The sequence below is a fragment of the Amblyomma maculatum genome, chromosome 2 (genome assembly GCF_055883805.1).
Source record: "Amblyomma maculatum isolate TAMU_Amacu chromosome 2, ASM5588380v1, whole genome shotgun sequence".
In the NCBI taxonomy this organism is placed as follows: Eukaryota; Metazoa; Arthropoda; class Arachnida; order Ixodida; family Ixodidae; genus Amblyomma; species Amblyomma maculatum.
This window is the reverse complement of record NC_139345.1, coordinates 147,287,521-147,300,391: the sequence shown is the minus strand read 5'-3', so window position 1 is coordinate 147,300,391 and position 12,871 is coordinate 147,287,521.

The window sequence follows — 12,871 nt, the reverse complement described above, 5'->3', positions numbered from 1 at the left end:
TGTACATAAAATATATCCTAACGAACAAATACATCACAGATGAGTATTTACATACAGAATGAAATTTGGACAGTTCGTGATGATGATATATAGAATTCGGAATGGCAATGTACATGAAGATATAGACAGTGTAGAAAATTTGCCAAGTAAAATAAATATAAACATATACAGCAATCGTATGCACAGTATGTATTGAACAGGGGGGTTGCAATGTGAACAGCTGTGAGTGAACATATATATTTGCATTATATTGCAGGTGTCAAGGTGTGGTAAAAACCACTAGGTACACGCCCATTCGAAATGTGTGGATGCACATGTGTGTTGCGATGTACCCGGCCCGTAGGGCCAGGAACAGCCACCCTTTTCTTCCTACGGGGCTGGGAATGGTAGGTCCTAGCCGTTTGCGGCGTGGGCCCGCCTGCCACCGGTGGTTGCACCTGTTGTAGGCCGCCATTGCACCCGCCTCCGTTTCGGTAGTGGACGATGGCTGTTACGTCGCGCGTCTTTCTCTCTCTTTTTCTTTCTTTCTTCTCTATTATTTCCTTTGTCCGCACGAGGCAGCGGAGGTATCACTCTCACCTCCCCCCTTCCCTTACGGCGTGGTTCAGGAGTCCACAGAAATAAGTTTGATAGGTGCTGTGCCCTTCCCTTCTTGCGAACCAATAATTATTTTAGAAAGCGGAGGTGGCTCAGCTACAGAGCCAGTAGAAGGCACTTGCATTTTCTTTTCCTTCTTCCTACAGTCGCAACAATTGACACCGCACAGCACACGGACGCCTCTCCGTTTCACCTTCATATAAACACAGCTGCCGCAGTCGGGATCGAAGTCGGATACTTCGGCGCATTAGTCGCACTTATTGACCAATGTGCCCTCATAGTGTTCGCAAAATGTGTCGGTAAAATGTGGGAGTATATTGTGACGCGATATGACATCATCATATCGTGGAATTTGTGGTCATGTCTAAATGTGTGTGACATGTGTTGATGGTACATAAATATTGTAATGTCTTTGTCTTGGTCGTGTGAGTCATTGTAGTTTAAGGTATGGGTCATATAGTCATCAGTAATGATCAGAGTCACTACCTAGGAGTCGTGGCTAGATGTGGTTAAGGTTTGTGTGGAAGCATGCGAAAGCCATAAGTCAGTCTTGACATTTAATTGGGTCACAAGAAGTGCTGAGTCATGGGTTCCAAATTTTCACAAAAAGTGCGGAGGTATGAGCCACAATGGTCACATTACTATGAGAGTATCATGTGACAGTCAAACTGCATGAAAATGTCACATGTCCGAAGAGACAAGAGCCACGACGTACCACCAATCTAACATTGCAGGAGCACTGCAAGCAGCACGCGCCAAGAAACGTTACAGTCCACTCTCGCATTTTCAGGAACATGTCAACGAACACGCACCAAGGTAAGCAAAAACGGCACAGGTGATCTCCCGGAAATTGTAGCCACTGAAGAAGGTTCCACTCAAAATGAGTTCGCAAAGCAAAAATTTATATGATTAGTAATCACGTAGAACCACGGATGGAAGCTTAATGTATATATAAACAAATATGGCTGAGCAAATGATAATACGTTCAGAAGGCGACATTACTTCAAACGTGGTGCGTCTAAGTAGAAGCAGATGCATTCCTAAACGCTTTCTTGCGTCTGCAAACGACTCGCCGTGGAATGTGAAGGTTGGTTGGTTGGTTCATAGGAAGGGAAAGGCGCAGTATCTCTCACACTTGCTCTGTGGACACCTGAACCGCGCCGTAAGGGAAGGGATGAAGGTGGGAGTGAAAGTGGATAGAGGAAGGCAGAGGAAACAGTTCGGGTGTTTCTCTCCAAAGGCTGCGTTACCGATTGAGTGCAAGAAAGTAGGTTGGCAATAAATTATTTTGTGGTTTGCGTTCACATCGCTCATACTCATCTCGCTGTTTTAAAAAGAGAAATGCGGACGCATGCTTTATATAACCAAGTTAATATGGATGCCCCTACTTAACTGCCTCCATGTACATTTCTGTGCATTCGCTTTTAGTGTTCATTGTTTTCATAACGTCTTTTTATCACCTCAAATTTCCACATTCTGTCTACCTCAAGCTTCCACTGCCCTACTTAACTGCCTGCATGAAAATTTCCGTGCTTTCGCTTTTAGTGTTCGCTGTGTTCATAACATCTATCATCACAACCTTCCACATTCTGTCTACCTCAAGCTTCCACTGCCAGTAGTGAAACTTCCTGTTTGCGAGATAGGTTATTTTAAGAGCACAGGGCGTCCGCGTTAACAGCCTCCGCGGATGTTCGCACGTATTTTAGCCCTTTTTAATTGAAGAGCTGGCTATTTACAATTCTTTGCTGCCAGTGTTACAATGTATTTCACTTGATTAAGTGATACTAACAAAACAGGCATCAAACTTCCAGTGTGGTCGAAACAGCTATGGAAGTGCGCAGCAATACGAAGTTGTTCAAGGAAAATTGATGGTGCGGGAATGCTGGCCCTACAACGTTTCATTAGTGTTATGAAGATTTGCTTGGTGGAGACACGTGGGTATAGTGGAGCGTCTTAGCGCGCGAATAAACTGTTTTCATATTGCCGAATGAGTACTTTCCCATTGGTTACTCCAATCCTCCCTCCAGTGGTAAGGGAGGATTCTGACAAATACCAATGCCAATACTAAATACTAAATTATGACAAATACCAGTTTTGCGCGTTATGTTGATATGCTTCTGCAAGGCGCGCCAATATATTATTGCATGGTGTAGTCCGCGGTACCGCATAATACGTCACCGTGTTAGGCGCCGAGAGTGACGCTAAAAAATTACTGGCGCAAGACAGGCAGGCGCCTCACTTCACTGACAGGGGGGGGGGGGGGGGGGGGGGGGGAGCTTTTAGTGCGTTTTATGGTTCCCTCTTTTTTGTCGCGTGGTTCTTTGTTGCGCTGAAGAATCGCTCTCAGGGGTCCATCTCGTCTGATGCCATAGAAAAGCGACAGAGTTCATACATCATGAGATTCACGATCTGGTATACGATTCAGCTACGCTCACGCGAGGCTACCATTCAGATAGAGCATTGAAAAACTAGAGTAGCGGGTGAGAATGCCTTTTTCAGTCCGTAACAAATAACGTCATGACTATATCGATAAAGGCAGTTCAAGATGTCACGTTGGTTATCCGCTCTCGCCACTATAACAAATACTCTTATAAGAGGTCATTACTTCACCTCAGCACTAAGTAAGTTAATTCGGTGGTTCGCAATGCACTGACCAAAGGCAGTTGGCTAGAATTACAAAAAAATACCAAAGTCTGTCTCAGGTTGGCTTCAGGTAACACACCACACACAAAATAACATTATTGTGTGCGACTTTTCACAATGCTTGATGTATCCATGCGCCTGAGTTTCTTTTGCTTTTATATAAGGCGAAATCCTTACTAAACTATGTTTGCCCAAAAAGTGCCCATAAAATGGGACCGCAAAAAGTGAAAACAAAATGTAACATGTGATATATGGTCCATCAGATGGTGTAATGAGTAGTCATGCCTGAATGTGTATGACATATGTTGTACATAAATGTCATCTAAGGTCATTGTCACGGTCGTTTGAGTCGTAGTTTGTCATAAGTAATAATCATGAGTCATGATCTGTTATGATCTACGAAGCATGGCTAAAGACACGGTTAAGTGTGTATGGTTAGTCAAACAAAAGTCATTATTCATACTCAGGTGTTGTATGTGACTAAAACAATTGGTTAATTTAGAGTTCAGTTCCTTTTCTTTACTCTCAGATTTTGTCCCGTGATTTCATTCTTTTCTACAGGTTCTCTTTTTTGTTTTGTGGCTGCTATTATCTGAGTGAATTTGTGACTTCTCGCCTGTCATGGCATGTATGCTTTTGCTGCCAGCATTGCATTCTTGGTAATACAAGTACCAGCGGATGTCCACTTGATCCTGTACGTGCGCCTCACTGTACTGCGGATGAGGGTCTCCTCGGAGAGTCCTGCAGACTCCCTACCACGCTCTGTACACGGGAGAAACCCGAGTTCAGATTGCCAGCTTTGACACACCCTTCTTCCTGCACGGAGGCGCCCATTACCATAGAGCGGAGGTGCGCCATTCATGACTACCAAATCACGCTTTGACACGTCGATATGTATATCATCGTGGCGTTCAAACCGATGTCACAAACGCTTCATCTCTGCTTTTATAAGCACAACGGATGCCCTGCTTATCCAGCGCATGAGCTTGACGGTGGCGTTGGTCTGCTGACTCGGAAGTACGCTGGCTTATCTAGCGCGCGGTGGAGGCCGCGGCTTCCCAAGGGATCCCCGCCGAACTCCTCTAAGCCAGCGCAACCAGTCCTTTGACTTTTCCCCTGTTTTTGGGCTCAATAAAAGAATTCACCACCACCATCTGACGGTGACGGGGGCAAGGGTCCCGTTGGAGGGTCTACAGACCACCTACCACGCTCTGCAAGGGAAGGGCTGCATACTCCTGTGCTGAGCCGAGTGTTTGGTCATGCCCTTTCAGCTTGCCTGAATTCGCTCGTGACTGCAGTCACTCTTGCCTACTGAGCCATGTCTGCATGATCACCGTGAATATTTCTATGAAAGGAGCCATCTTTTTCTGACTACTCTGTACTGTCAGGTACAGTGGTGATATATATATATATATATATATATATATATATATATATATATATATATATATATATATATATATATATATATATATATATATATTGTTAGGGTTTATTTACAGAGCGATTCTGTACCTTAGCCTGATGTGCTAAGTAACAGATGGTGAGCTTCTTCTTCTTTTTCTATTCCGGAGAGCCTCTTTTTGCATTTCCTTCTCCTCTTCTGTGCGCATGCCTGACATTTCCCCCTTGGCAGACGAAGCCCCTGGGCTGTCAGAGTCCCGAGCGAGAGTGGCAGCGCTTCATTCTTGCGACATGAACTACCTGTGTTTTCCGAGAGGGGCGACCGTGGGAAAATTGGCGAGACACGACGTAATTCAACTCGTTGATGCGTTTGAGCACAATAAATGGGCCTGTGTAGTGCGACAACAGCTTCTGGGACAAACCACGCTTGCGGAGAGGTGTCCAGAGCCACACTAAGTCGCCGGGAAGGTAGGAGACATCCTGATGCTCACGGTCGTAGCGCTGCTTAGAGCGGTCTTGCGAGGCTAGAGTGCGTAATCGGGTGACCCGACGAGCCTCTTCAGCGCGGCAGAGGGTGCTCGAAACAGACGGCTTGGTGTCGAGAGAGAACGGCAAAATGGTGTCAAGAGTACGTCGAGGCGGACGGGCGTAGAGGAGGAAAAATGGACTATAAGAAGTTGTCTCATGCTTTGAGGTGTTATAGGCGTAAGTAATGAAGGGAAGCACGTCATCCCAGTTCTTGTGCAGCGAGCCAACATACATCGCAAGCATGCTTGTCAGTGTCCGGTTTGTACGTTCGACGAGGCCATTTGTCTGGGGATGGTACGGCATAGAGTGACGCAACTGGCAAGTACAATAGCGCAGAAGCTGTTCCACAACATCTGCTGTAAACTGGCGTCCTCGGTCACTGATAATTACACGAGGAGGTCCATGACGGAGGACGACAGCGTGAAGAAGAAAGAACGAGACGTCAGCGGCGGTGGCGGAAGGGATGGCGGCAGTTTCACAGTAACGCGTGAGATGATCAACGCACACGATGACCCAGCGATTGCCTTTGGACGAGCGGGGAAACGGGCCTATGAGGTCAACACCCACTTGCTAATATGGTGTGGTCGGTGGTGTCACCGGATGTAAGTGGCCCGGCGGAGAAGTCGTGGGGAGCTTGAACCGCTGGCACTGCACGCAGGAGATCACGTAACGCTGAGTCGTTCAACGCATATTTGGCCAGTAGAAACGTTCCTTAATGCGCGTAAGAGTCCTGGCAAATCCCAAGTGCCCAGCTGTAACATCATCGTGCGTAGAGTGTAGAACAGAGGAATAGAGGCTAGCCGGAACGACTAGCAGAAAGCGTGCACCACCAGACGAGTAATTTTTTCGATACAGCAAACCATCGCGAATGCAGAAAGGGTTCGCAGATGCCGGATCACGAGCTTTTTTAAAAAGTGCTACCAAGTCTTGATCTTTTCGTTGTTCTCGCTGGAAAGTGGCAAGATCCGGAAATTGTACGGAAACGGCGGCAAGATAGTCGTCAAAGTTGTCATCGCAGAGGGTAGTTGCGAGAGGCAGCCGCGAGAGGCAGTCAGCGTCACCGTGTTGGCGGCCACTTTTGTACGACACTGTAAAGTTGAACTCCTGAAGGCATAATGCGCAGCGGGCCAACCGGCCGCAGGGGTCGCGTAGATTCACCAGCCAGCAAAGCGAATGATGATCGGTGATGACTGTAAAGGAACGTCCATAAAGGTACGAGCGAAACCGCTGTACGCCAAAAACGACGGCAAGGCACTCTTGCTCCGTCACGGTATAGTTGCGTTCAGACTTGCTAAGGGTGCGACTTGCGTAAGCGACAACGTATTGGTTTCCGCCATGCCATTGTATGAGCACAGCACCCACGCCGATGCCACTTGCGTCAGTGTGGAGTTCAGTGGGAGCTGTCGGGCTGAAATGACGCAGTATGGGCCGCGAGGTAAGAAGAAACTTGAGCTGGCGAAACGCAGAATCACATTCAGGAGTCCACTTGAAAAGAATATCTTTCTGCAAGAGGCATGTGAGGGGGTAGGCTACGTCAGCAAACTTAGGGATGAAGCGTCGAAAGTAAGAGCAAAGTCCCAGGAAGCTCCTGAGTTCTTTCACAGACTTGGGCTCTTTGACGCAGCTGACAGCTTCAATCTTCTGTGGGTCAGGCCTAACACCGTCTTTGTCAACCAAATGCCCAAGCACAACGATCTGGCGTTCACCGAAGCGACACTTCTTAGAGTTCAGCACGAGACCCGCTTTCTCCATGCAGTTAAGGACCACAGCTAAACGGCTGTTATGCTCGGCGAAGGTCCTCCCAAAAATCACTACGTCATCTTGGTAACACATGCAAATTTGCCACTTCAGACCACGCAAAAGAGTGTCCATAAATCTTTCAAAGGTAGCCGGAGCGTTGCATAGGCCGATAGGCATCACGTTAAATTCATATAACCCATCGGGAGTCACGAATGCCGTCTTCTCCTTGTCTTTCGGATGCATCGGTATCTGCCAGTATCCGGACCGTAAATCAACAGATAAAAAGTAGGAAGCTGAATGGAGGCAGTCAATGGCATCATCAACACGTGGGAGCGGGTAAACATCCTTCTTTGTGACAGTATTGAGGCGGCGATAGTCGACACAAAATCGCCAGGTGCCATCTTTCTTTTTCACGAGAATCACAGGGGCGGCCCATGGGCTAGATGATTCCTGAATGATTCCTCTGCATCATATCACGGACCTGTTCGTTAATTATCTTACGTTCTGAAGGTGAAACGCGGCATGGTGTCTGTCTAATCAGGTGTGCAGATCCAGTGTCGATCATGTGATGGGTGCGGGAAGGCGGAATCGGTGGTGGCTGATCTCGAGCAAATACGAACACTTCCGCATGTTTCGTAAGAACCTCCATCAATATTCGCTGGTCGTTGGTGGGTAGCGATTCATTTATCATAGACTGAAACTGGGCATCAGCATGATCGGGACGTCTAGTTGAACGAGCAACGCCGTCATTGAACGCGGCGATGTGCATAGAAAGGCGTTCTTCAAAGTCGGCGAGTTTCAAACTACGCGGCAATACGGCAGGTTCATTGGTATGGTTGCAGTCCAAAGCGTGGTACGGCCGTCGTTCACTCGAACAACGCTGCGGGGCACCAACACACTCTTTTTGGCACCGGAAAGGGAAGTGGGTTCCACCAGAGCGTCGAAGGCATTGGGAACCGCACCCAAAGACACAATTGGGACGAAGATGGCGGACATCGCCGGAACGACGGTATCTTCGAAGACAAAAAACACTTGGACCGCCCGCGGCGATTCTTCTATGAGGGCCGATCGAAGGCTGGGGCTTATTGATATCTCGCCACTGTTGAAGTCGAGAGTTCCGCCACACTGCTGTAAAAAGTCAACTCCTAGAATAACGTCGTGCGTAGAGCGAGGGAGCACCGTAAATTCAGTTCTAAACTCGTGTCCAGCCATCGCTACATTTACATAACAAATACCAAGCGGAAGCAACGATTCTCCCCCTACACCTCGAAATATGACAGTTCTATCCCAACCAAACATAATTTTTCGGCCGAGACGGTTCTTAAAATCTAAGCTCATCACGGAAACTGTAGTACCAGTATCCACAAAGGCCATAACACAAACACCATCCACTAACACTTCCAAGCGGTTCTTCAGCATAACGACCGGTAGAGGAATTGGCAATATCGATGACCTGGCGACCGCACCTCCATCGGCCGCACACGCTAGTTTCCCGGTGGCGGAGAAGAGCGGCGGGGAGAAGGCGATTGTCGGGAGCGGCGGGCAGGAGGAGTCAGGCTGCGATCAGAAACTGGCGAGTCGTTGCGTGGTGGTACGTAGCGGTAGGAGCCCGAAGGAGGGGATAGGTGGGGTCATGGACTTCTGGGCTCACAGTAGAACGGCGATTCCACCATTGGCGCTGGTAGCGTGGTGGCGGGTTCCGGCGGCGGCAGAATCTGGATATGTGGCCAAGCATACCACAGCGGTAACAGACGGGTGGTTCACGAGCACGGTCCAAATAATAGTCCTCGGTAACAGGATCGAAGCGATCAGCAAAGTCCAGCCGCTGGTGTTGTTGCGGTGGAGGTGGCGCCCTGTAGTGGGTACGAGCTGGGAGAGCAGGGCCATATGAGTCGTTTCGGTGGTCACGGACGGGAGGAGGAGCGGTAGAACGCCAAGAAGAGCGCTGGATGGGAGCTGCCTGCAGGGAGCAGCTATCACAGGGGATTGCACTGCGGTTCACATCTTGATGGCGGGAGAGCTCATCACGGACAATTTGGCGAATCATGTTGGCCAAATGCGGAGGCTCATGTGAATGCTCGTGAGAATCCACGCTTGCAACAGTGGTCACGTTAGGCAGACGGCCGAATTTCGGGGTTATGCGACGGAGCTTTAAAGTTTCGAACGTACGACAGTGCTTGATCACGGCCGTGGGAAAATCTAAGTTTTCTTTTGTAATTAAAAAAGTTATATACGTCCACCGCGATGCCCTTTAAGAGGTGGCCAACTCTGTCTTCGTCAGACATGCTCGGATTCACCGCTTTGCAGAGTTTTAGGACCTCTTCTATGTACATTGTGCATGTTTCACCAGGCCCTTGGGCTCTCTGGAATAGTCTGCTCAGCGCATTTCCGTTTTGCCGTGGTGTCCCCGAAACAATTTCGAGTCTCCTCTTCAAAACAATCCCAGCTCGTTAGAGACGCTTCATGGTTCTCAAACCATGTCAGGGCTGTGGAGTCTAAGAAAAAAGCATTTGCCAGCTTTACAGTGGCATCCCAGCGATTGTACTTGCTCACCCGCTGGTAATTGGTGAGCCACTTATCCCCATCTTCGCCAGCATTGCCAGAAAAGGTCCGCGGCTCACGGTAATGCTGCCATACGGGTGCCGCTGGACCTGGCTGTCGTGCGTCGCCGTCCTGGATCATTGTGGGGGTCAAAGGGGGAAGCCCAGCGAGTCGTCGGCTCAAACGCGGTAGAGAGGAATCCGTGGTGATCTTTGCAGCACCTTCCACCACACTGTTAGGGTTTATTTACAGAGCGATTCTGTACCTTAGCCTGATGTGCTAAGTAACAGATGGTGAGCTTCTTCTTTTTCTATCCCGGAGAGCCTCTTTTTGCACTTCCTTCTCCTCTTCTGTGCGCATGCCTGACAATATATATATATATATATATATATATATTATACACATTAAACATATGATTTGAGCGTTTTGTTTCTTTTAACGGTTCACACGAAAGAAACGGCGCAGTATCTGCCACACTTGTTCTGTGGACACCTACATCGCGCCGTATAGGAAGGGATTTGATTGATTTTATAGGAAGGTTTGGTTCGGTTTGGTTTGTGGGGTTTAATGTCCCAAAGCAACTCAGGCTATGAGAGATGCTGTAGTGCAGGACTCCGGAAGTATCGACCACCTTGGGTTCTTTAACGTGCACTGACATCGCACAGCACATGGGCGCCGTGGAGAGGCGCGGTAACTGTCTCACTTGTTTTCTATGGATACCTTAACTGCGCCGTAAGGGAAGGGAGGAAGGTGGGAGTGAAAGTGAAAAGAGAGAAAGAGGAGCCGTAGTGGAGGGCTTCGGAGTAATTTCGACCACCTGGGTACCTTTAACGTGCGCTGACAACGCACAACACACTCTAGTGGTAAGGTCTCCCCTGATGGGGCCGGTACGGGTGGGTCGCCGCCGCTTGCGGCGGAAGCTAGCCTAGCACCGAATTTTTGTCTGTTGTTGGCCGTCATTGCATCCGCCACTGCAGGTGGTGGACGGCGGCTGTTGTTGCGGCGCGCCTCTGTCTTTCACTCTTCCCTTTCTTTCTTCTCTATTTTCTCTTCTGTCTACACGTGGCAGCGGAGGTGGCTCGGCTGCAGAGCCAATAGCAGGCCCGTGCATTTTCTTTTCCTTCTTCGTACAGCCACAACAACAAGAACACGGACGCCTCTACGTTTTGCCTCCATCGAAACGCAACCACCGAGGTTGGGTTTGAACCCGGGTACTCCGGCACAGTAGTCGGGCGTCTTACCACTCACTACCCCGGCGGGGGTAAGGGAAGCGAGGAAGGTGGGCGTAAAAGCGAAAGTGATGCCGTAGTAGAGGCCGCCGCTGCAATTTCGAGCACCTGGAGATTAACATGCAACGACATCCTACAGCACACGGGCGCCAGTTCATTTTGGTGGAGGCGAAACTCACTGCGCCTTATAAGGTACACTATTCGCCGCGAGATCGATATCGAGGCGGTGCCACCGTCGCTCCGATAGTGGGGATCGACAGCCGGTGTTGGTGGTGGTGAAAACGTTTATTAAAAATTGTTACATTGAGGTTTATCTGGGGTCAGGCTTAGTGCCCTTCTCCTCACAAACACTAGGTGGAGTCCTTAGTACGGGACCCCAGTGGCTTCCGCTGCCGTCATTGCGCGTTTGACCAACATCTTTTGGGCTTTCAGGTCGGAGCAGGCGAGTAGGGTCGCCACCAAATCCTCCCGGGTGGGGTTTGGCTTATGGGTAATCGTAGGGTTGGAGGGGCGCGCTCACACCATGTGGAAGAGGTCCAAGGACATTTCCCCACAGTGCGGACACTTCCTGGAGACGGCACTGTCAAAGGGTTCAGGTGACGCCGGGCACATCATGGTTTTCGTAAGTAAGCGAAGAAACACGCGTTCCTCCACTCTCAATAACCCTTTACACGGGTGGCGGTAAAGATTGTGTCTGTTTTGGTACAGCTGCGTAATTTGTCTGAAGTGTAGGCTGGTGTGAATTTTGAGACGAGATTGCCCGGTGAGAAAGTGTGTGGGCGGCGGCATCTGCTACCTCGTTTCCTCCTAGCCTCGAGTGGGCCGGAGCCAGACTATGAAGCGGCGGGATGGAGTTCCTACGTACGCGCTGTTTTGAAGTAGTCGGTAGGCCAGGCCCGAGCTGTTTTTATGCGAAGCATATTACTAGAGCTAAGCCTGAGCCGCGAAGAAACACTGTCGCTTCGCCCAACGTTTATAGATAACAGTTGGGTTCGCCTGTCTTTAGTCGCGGAGGCCCCGGCCTCCGTCCCATAGGCCTGCGTGCCGGGGGCGGGGAGTAGGGGGCCTCCTACATCGGTCGAAAAATAAAGTTCATAGCAACAACAACAACAGACCGGGCTGCATCTCGCGCCGTCGAGCGCGGCGTCGCTATTAAAGGGCAACTCCGGTGGTTTTTTCATCATTTTGCGTTTTTGGTTGAATTACATTCCTCGGTACGTCCTGACTCCAACACAAAAAACCGTTTTTCGAAATTCCAATTACAAGTATTTTTAAAAAGGAAAAACAGCAAATCGAAACCGAAACTATTTTCAAAGCCAGAAATGAAGTCCCAGTTGACGAATTGGTGACGTCACACTCAGTATTAGAAAAACACTCGTATGTGCGTTGGATGGTGAAAATAAAGTATGGAAATCATGACGCACTGCATAAAATGTCTGAGGTAATTCAATATAAGCTTCACAATTTCATAATTACGTGGGAAGTGGACAGTAACGCCGGTATACTGTTTGTGACGTCTGAAACTCAGTGTTGTCCGCAGAACTATAGTCTCAACTTAGGCCATGAAAACGGCATATTTTATAGTCGTGTTGCGCATGAACAGATTATTGTACAGCTCCCAAATTTTGTAGAATGCGTCAGGACGGAAAGGAGAACCTACAGTAAAACTTTTAGAAGAATATTCGAATGTCAAAAAACCTCCGGAGTTGCCCTTTAAGGAGTACCACGTGATGCGTGACGTCAGAGCAGCGGAGAGATGGGCCGACGGCTCGCGCGGTCGAGCGCGGCGTCGCTACCAAGGAATACCACGTGATGCGTGACGTCAGAGCAGAGGAGAGAGGCAGCCGGCGTCGCTTGTGCTTCCCACTTCTACCGTTAGGTGCGCTGTAGTGAACACGTGATACCGGGGCGGCGGTATATAAGGGGGGTGCGTGTGCTTCCTGAGGGGGTGCTCTCCCCTGATGGGGCTGGTACAGGTAGATCACCGCCGCTTGCGGCGGGGGCTCGCCTGGCACCGAATTTTTTATCTGTTCAGGCCGTCATCGCACACGCCACCGCTGGTGGTGGACGACAGCTGTTGTTGCGGCGCGCGTCTTTCTTTCCCTCTTCTTTTTCTTTCATCTCTATATTCTCTCCTATCTGCATGAGGCAGCGGAGGGGGCTCAGCTACAGAGCCAGTAGCAGGCCCG